Below are 8293 nucleotides of genomic sequence, written 5' to 3' on the forward strand. Positions count from 1 at the left end.
AGTCCATAGTCTCTCATGTTTCATTCCCCCTTCTGATTACCCCCCCTTTCTTTATCCCTTTCTTCCCCTACCGATCATCCTAGTTCTTATGATCCATAGATGAGAGAAATCATATGATAATTGTCTTTCTCTGCTTGACTTATTTCACTTAGCATTATCTCCTCCAGTGCTGTCCATGTTGCAGCAAATGTTGAGAATTTGTTCTGATAGCTGAGTAATATTCCATTGTATATATGGACCACAACTTCTTAATCCAGTCATCTGTTGAAGGGCATCTTGGCTCCTTCCACAATTTAGCTATTGTGGACAATGCTGCTATGAACACTGGGGTTCATATGGCCCTTCTCTACACTACATCTGCATCTTTGGGGTAAATACCCAGTGGTGCAATGGCTGGGTCATAGGGTAGCTGTGAAGGTAGTTTTAGATGAGATTAACATTTGAATCAGTAGACTGAGTAAGGCAGATTGGCCTCCCTAATGGATGGGTGGCCCTCATGCAATCAGTTGAAGGCCCAATATTACAAAAATCCTGACCCTTTTTCATGTAAGAGGGAACATGCCTGGTTGGCTGGTTGAGCTGGAACATAGACCTTTTCCAGCCTTCAGATTCAGACTGAAACATCAGCTTTTCTCGGGGCTCAAGCCTGCCAACTTTCCAACTTAAATACCCTCCATCATCTTTCCTGGGTTTCTAGCTTGCTGACTGAAGATCTGGGGACTTTTCAACCTCTATAATCATATGAGCCAATTCCTTATAGCATCTTTACACACGCACAAACATACACACACACCCTAAGGGTTCAGTTTCTCTGGAGAATCCTGATTAATACAAAGTCTTTGTATGGATCTATTTTTCAAATATATCTTGGGTAAAAACTTAGATGTGGGATTGCTGGGTCATGAGATGAGTACATGTTTAATGCTGATGTTTAAATGACAAAATGCTTTTTTCAAAATGGCTGCACCATTTTGCATCTCCATCAGCAATGTATGAGAAATGCAGTTGCTTCATATCTTTGACAAAACTTAGGGGTTTTTTTTTGTTTTGTTTTAGGTCTTAGCAATTCTAGTGTGTGTATGCTTGTGGTTTTAATTTGAATTTCTCTGATAACTAGTGATGTTGAGCATCTTTTCATGTGATTATTGTCTATACATATATCTTCTTTGGCTAAATATCTCTTTAAATCTTTTGCCCAGCTAAAAAAATAGATTTGTTTTCTTAATATTGAGTTAAACGTTTTAAAAATATTTTCTAGATACATGACCTTTGTCAAATAGAAGACTTGCAAATATCTTCTCCCATTTTGTGGTTGGCAATTTCATTTTCTTGACCATGCCTATCAAAGAACAAGAGTCCATTTTGCCTTTTATTTTCTTTTATGGATAATGCTTTTTTGTCCTGTTTTAGAAACTCTGTCAAAGCCAGTATGACAAAAATTTTATCTTACGTTTTCTTCAAGAAGTTTTATATCTTTATCTAATAGGTCTATAATTCTCTTGATGCTAAATTTTGTATATGATATTAAGAGTCAGTTATAATTTTTTTTTACAGGCGACCAATTGTTTCAGTAACATTTATTAAAAAGAGTATCCTTCCCTAATTCAATTGCCTTCAAACCTATGGCAAAAACCAAGTGACCATACATATGTGGGTTTATTTTGGAAATCTTCATTTTGTTTAATCTTGTTATCTTCTATTATGCCAATATCACACTATATTAGTTATTTCAGGATTACAGTAAGTCTTGAATCAGGTAATGTAAGTTTTTCAATGTTATTCTTCTTTATTAAAGCTGTTTTGACTATTGTAGATTCTTTTTATTTTCATATAGTTGTTGTAATCAACCTATCAATTTGACTAGGATTTTATTGAATCTATAGATCAAACTCAGCAATTAAACTCGGCAACACATATTTTGTGATTTTTTGGTATTCAGACCTTGAATATCTTTATTAAATATATTTCTAAGTAGTTTATATTTTTACATGATTTAAGATGGAGTTTAAATATTTCTTAAATATGCATTTCCATTTTATAGAAATATAATTAATTTTGTGTACTAGCCTTGTAAACTGCAACTTTGCTAAATGTACTCACTAATTACAGTAACTTTTTAGGTTTTTTTTTTTCAGTTTTCCACACACATAATCAGATCATCTGCAAATACAGTTTTACCTCTTTATTTCCCAGTTAAATGTGTGCCTTCATTTTTAATCCAATCGTTCAGTTTCATGTTTTTGCACTGTCTGAGTCTTCCAGTATAATGTTGAACATAACGGTGGTAAATATTTTGAAAAGTAATACTATTGAACAAATTGGACAAGAGAGGAGAGGAAAAAGAAGGAGAATTTATGAGCTAATTAATTTCACTGTTGCTCATAATGAGGTACTAACAGATACCATTTAAAGAAAAAGAAAACTAAGGATACTACATAATGTATACATTAAATGTATAATGGTAACCACTAAAACAAAGATATTTTTTTTAAAAAATTTCTAAATACTAAGAGGGACTGTAAAACACTAAAGATATGTAAATATATACAAGAGGACATAACTCATCTATTTTTTTTAAGTTGCAGATTGAATTTAGAGCAAAAAAAATCAGTAAAAGAAACCATTAGCATCCTTAGTAAAGACAAAATAAAGATTAAAACACAAAATGAGAAGTAATATGGACAAATAATCAAAGTCCCTAAGGGAATTTTAGAAGTCTTTTACAAATTAGGTAGTGCTATGCAAAAAAAAAAGTCTAAATGCAATAGATAATTATCTAGAAAAATAAAATCTTGGGGCGCCTGGGTGGCACAGCTGTTAAGCGTCTGCCTTCAGCTCAGGGCGTGATCCTAGCGTTCTGGGATCGAGCCCCACATCAGGCTCCTCCGCTATGAGCCTGCTTCTTCCTCTCCCACTCCCCCTGCTTGTGTTCCCTCTCTGGCTGGCTGTCTCTCTCTGTCAAATAAATAAATAAAATCTTTAAAAAAAAAAAGAAAGAAAAATAAAATCTACCAGAAGCATTGCCAGAAGAGAGAGTGGAAATAGATAAATTTCCCTAGAGAACTGGAGAAATTTGTAAATGATATAATACCCTCTTCTCTGCAAATACCACTAAGCTCAAATAGTTTAACACGCAATTCTACCAAATCCATAAAGAACATATCATTCCGATGGTAATTCACCTATTCAAGAGTACATAAAAGAAGGAATTCTTTAAAATTATTTTCATAAAGTGTAAGTAATATTTTATCCATAACTAGAAAAAAGGACAAAAAAATGAAAACTATGGAGTAAATTCTCATTTATCTCTCACTAGTGCATCTCAATGATGCAACTCAATGCAAATCCATATGATTTTTTTAAAGATTTTATTTACTTATTTGACAGAGAGAGAGACAGTCAGCAAGAGAGGGAACACAAGCAGGGGGGTGGGAGAGGAAGAAGCAGGCTCCCAGAGGAGGAGGGAGCCCGATGTGGGGCTCGAACCCAGGACCCTGGGATCAGGCCCCAGCCGAAGGCAGACGCTTAATGACTAAGCCACCCAGGTGCCCCGCAAATCCATTTGATTGATTTCTAAAAATGTTGAAAGGGTATTTTGACTTGATTTAAACCTATTTCTTTTAAAACAAAACAAAATCACCTTGATAAAATAGGATTCAACAAATATTTCATTAAAATGAACACATAGATATAAACATATTATCTTTTTGTACCATCTGGGCCCGCCAGTATAATGCTGAATATATGTAACATTTTATATATACAATATTTTATTTAATTATGATACATTTCAATTAAAATCAGGAAGGGAAGAAAATGCTCACCACTACCACTGCTATTTAGCATTATATAAGATGCTTCAGACAGTGAGATTAACAAAAGAGAGAAATTAGAGGTATGACAATGTAAAATGAAAATATAAATGTATTTCAGATCACAGAAGGTAAGAAAGTGCTCCTGTAGTTCCAGAAGAATGATGTGAAAATCTACTAGAAACAATAAGTTATTGGGATATAAAATTAGTATTGAGAAATCAATAGACACTTTCTGCATAAACAAAACCCATTTAATTTAAAAAAGATTCTGTTCTTTAAAGTAGCAATGAAAAAGAGAATATATCTAGAAATAAATCTGAAATGAAGCCTGTAAGTTTTCTGAAGGACCTACATAGAGTTGAGCAAATAGAAAACTACACTATGCTTTAGCTAGGGAGGTTCAATAATAAAAAGATGTCTATTCCTCCTAAAGTAAATGTATATATTATAAAATTTATAAATAGCAAATTAATCCCTAGTATCAATAGTGTGGTTGTTGCCATTATTGTTTTGTTCTCTATAGTTAATCAAATATGGTTGAAAGTTTATATGAGAAAAGAACCAGTCAGATGTAGATAGTAAAACATTGTTTAAAAAAAATCAACTAAGGGGCTCTAACCAGACAAAATTTAAAGTATATCATAAGGTTTTAATAGTTAAAATGATGTTATATTTGTATACAAATAGAGAAAAGAATGGAATAGGATGGAAAGTTCAAAAAAATGGAATAAATATGGAAATTAGTATATGATAAAGATGGCATCTAAAAATCTCTTGGTAAAGCCGAATTTTTAAAATAAATCTTGTTTGGACGACTGGGAGCCATTTAGGAGAAAAAAGCTAATTTTTAGTTCTCTCACAGTATACACCAGGGTTAATTACAATTTGATTAAAGATTTAAAAAAAACCCACAAATATTAGATGTAAATATGGGTGTAGTTTAAAAAGTCTGTGGTTGGGTAGTACCTGTTAAGAAAAGAGTCAAAATCCAGACAGCTTAAATGAAAAGAGTAGTAAATTTTACTAAATTGTTTTTTTTTTAAAGATTTTATTTATTTATTTGACAGAGATAGAGACAGCCAGCGAGAGAGGGAACACAAGCAGGGAGGAGTGGGAGAGGAAGAAGCAGGCTCATAGCAGAGGAGCCTGACGTGGGGCTCGATCCCGTAACACCGGGATCACGCCCTGAGCCAAAGGCAGACGCCCAACCGCTGTGCCACCCAGGCGCCCCACTAAATTGTTTTTTAAATCACAAGCAAAGTAAAAGACAAATGAAAAACAGTGAAACATCTTTACAGTTTGTACCACAGACAAAAGACTAGCCTCCTTAAGATATGAAGAGCTTCTAGAAATAAAGAATAATAAGATCTAGACTCCAATAGAAAAATTAGCAAGGAATATGAACCTGGCAATTCTCAGAAAGACAAATACAAATGGTCTTTTTTTTTTCCTTGGGGGGGTAGGGGTAGGGACAGAGGGAGAGAGAGAGAGAATCTTAAGCAGGCTCCATGCCCAGCACTGAGCCTGGCACGGAACTTGATCTCACACCCTGAGATCATGACCTGAGCTGAAATCAGGGGTCAGACGCTTAACTCACTGAGCACCGAGGTGCTCCAAAAATGGTCTTTAAAAACACAAAATAATTTTCTGATTTTTCACTTATATTAAGAGAAATGGAAACACACTACAGAGATGCTTTTTGTAACCTATCATGTTCCAAATTTTTTTTAAAAAAGGCATAGTTGGTTAGGCTGTGGGAAAACAGCATTCCCATACATTGCTGTTGAGAGTGATAAATGGTATAATTCTTATGCAGGGAAATCTGACATTGTACACCAGAATACAAATACAATTATCCTTTGACCCACGATATCCACTTCTGTGTATCTGTCCTACAAAAATGGATTCTGCATGCATTCTAAATGATATATGAATGAGGTTACTAATCGAGGCAGTGTAATAGTCAACAACTGGAAACAAACCATGTGTATATTGATAGAAAATTGATTAAATAACTCAGGCTACATCTACACAATAGAATATCATGCATTTGTAAAAAGAATGAGTATCATCTTTATGCACCAAAATAGAGTGATCTCCAATAAAATTTTATCTTTTCCCAATTAAATTTTAAAGTAAAAAAGAGATGAAATACTATATATGCTACCAATTTTCTAAGAAATAAATCTAGTGAATATATTTCATATTTGCATATATTTGCATAAAAAGTGAGGGAAAGAAAAAATCTAATAAAAATATTTGTCAGTACAGTGGAGTAGAATGGGTCGGAGAGTGGGGTGGTAAGAAGACTTCTAAGCATGTATTTTATATTATTTTGATTTTTGAAAGACGTACATGTATTACATAGTCAAAAAATTTTAAATGGTAAAAGATAATCAGTAGGTGTATGTTCCTGCTCTCTACATTTGAAGTACATTTTAAATAATCGTTTACATGGATTTTTCTACTTGATTTTAAGTCATATGGTTACATGTAGAAAGAAGTTACTGATGATATTAGAGAATTTACATGTCTCCCAAATATAACACAAGAGTGTTCTATGATCATGTCTACCTTTTTGTGAGGAACAGTGTCCCTTGTATACTTTGCTGGGATAAACTATTGGGAAACTGAGTTTGTAACAGGTTGGAATATAGAAATCGTTTAATTTTCTGCTAGAAAGAACAAGGAAAAAAAAAGTTTTTACTCCAGCTGTAACTGCAGTATAATTGAGTAGGTTACCTGCCTACGAACTGCAAGAATGTATTAAGTTAATGAGGACACAGAAAAGCAGGTTATAAGAATTCATTTTGTCAATTCATTTTTAAAAACACAAAACATGTAAGCATGTTTAATTCTTCACTGCAAAAGAATGGATTCTCCAAATACATTTATTAACAACATGAGAGACTGTTGCCTAACTTTAACTAAATACAGTTGATCTGCTTGAATATTCTAGGTATGGTTCTATTTTAAATTAACCCATCTCACATATACCATAAAATGGGAGAAAACAAGTAATAGTTAGCCAAAAGGAACATACTGGAAATAAGTAAGTATATATACTCTGTTTCTGAGAAAATGGAGTATACCTTGTGTATTTAAACTTATTTAACACTAAGTAATTATTAAGGGAAACAAAATATTAATGTTGTTATAGGATTCAAACCAAATACTGCATTCACATTCCATGTTTGAAACTCCCTATTTTTAAAAATAAGAGACATGATAATAAGTTGTACCATGTGCGAATTGCAGGACAGAAAGACTCCATCCACAAGGACAAACTGCATGGATCAAGTCAGAATCTTTAGCTGCGTCTTTCAGTAGCCCTGAAAGATTTATCCGTGACAGTTAAACTTGTAGTATGTAGGAAAATGCAATCAAATACTAATCTCATTTCTAAAGGACATGCAAACTGTCTAAGGGATGCATTCCCTTTCTAAAATACTTCATAATGCTCTTTAGCATTACGGTAAAGGATCAGATCAACAATCTCAAATGAAGACTATGCTGAGAGTAAATAGTAGCCAGGACTGAAAATTTTGTTTTTCTCCACCCAAAACCAGATTTATCTGCAATATTTATAAATAATAAATTTGACCTGCTGAATGTAGATGCTGGCCATTTTAACAAGGTAATATATTTACATTTTAACTCTTAATTTTCAGATTTTATGTTTTATAAAGATCATACACTGCATTTTAAATGTCACTGAAAACACACAGACACACTGTACATACTGGTAGTGTTACAGATAGAATAATATAACTTGCAAATTAAAATTATCATAAATGAACTAAATTTAATGCTAAAATATAAATTTATAGGAAAAATATGAAGCATGATATGAAATTGCTCACAACAAAATGTTAATCTTTTAAGTGTAAATATATAAGATAAAGTAAATATCTACAAGTATTAATAAATATAAATCAGAACCTCTGTTGAAAAATAAAATACTGTGAATGTAAATGTCCTTTCCATTTATCTTCCATCTATAATATAGCTACGTTTGAAAAGAACAAGAGGAATGAGTAAGCAGCCTATCCTAGTGGTTTTGTATTACCTAAATCAATACAGTGCTACCTTCTGCTTGTGTACTCAACTCAGTCTAACCAAAGTTCGGTAACTTACATATCACCACAGAGACCAAAGGCTACCCTCTGTTATCACGTGCCAGTGGCTCTTAGGACATTTTTCTCCTCTCCCACCCTCCATAACAAATTTTCTCAGGGGCAGCTAAACGATATTCTCTCCTTCATCAGTTCTCATAATCTCTTACTTTATTTTTATTAATGAGGCTTGGGGGATCAGTTCTTAACAACTCTCTTTTTCCAGACTAATTCACAGTACTACTTGAGGTCAAATATTATGTAGCCCCTTCCTTTATGCCATTAGCTAATATCAATTATGTACTTCCTTCATGCCAGTTATGAGACATACATCGTCTCATTTCTAAAAATGCATTTAGGTAG

The sequence above is a fragment of the Ailuropoda melanoleuca genome, chromosome X (genome assembly GCF_002007445.2).
Source record: "Ailuropoda melanoleuca isolate Jingjing chromosome X, ASM200744v2, whole genome shotgun sequence".
NCBI lineage: Eukaryota > Metazoa > Chordata > Mammalia > Carnivora > Ursidae > Ailuropoda > Ailuropoda melanoleuca.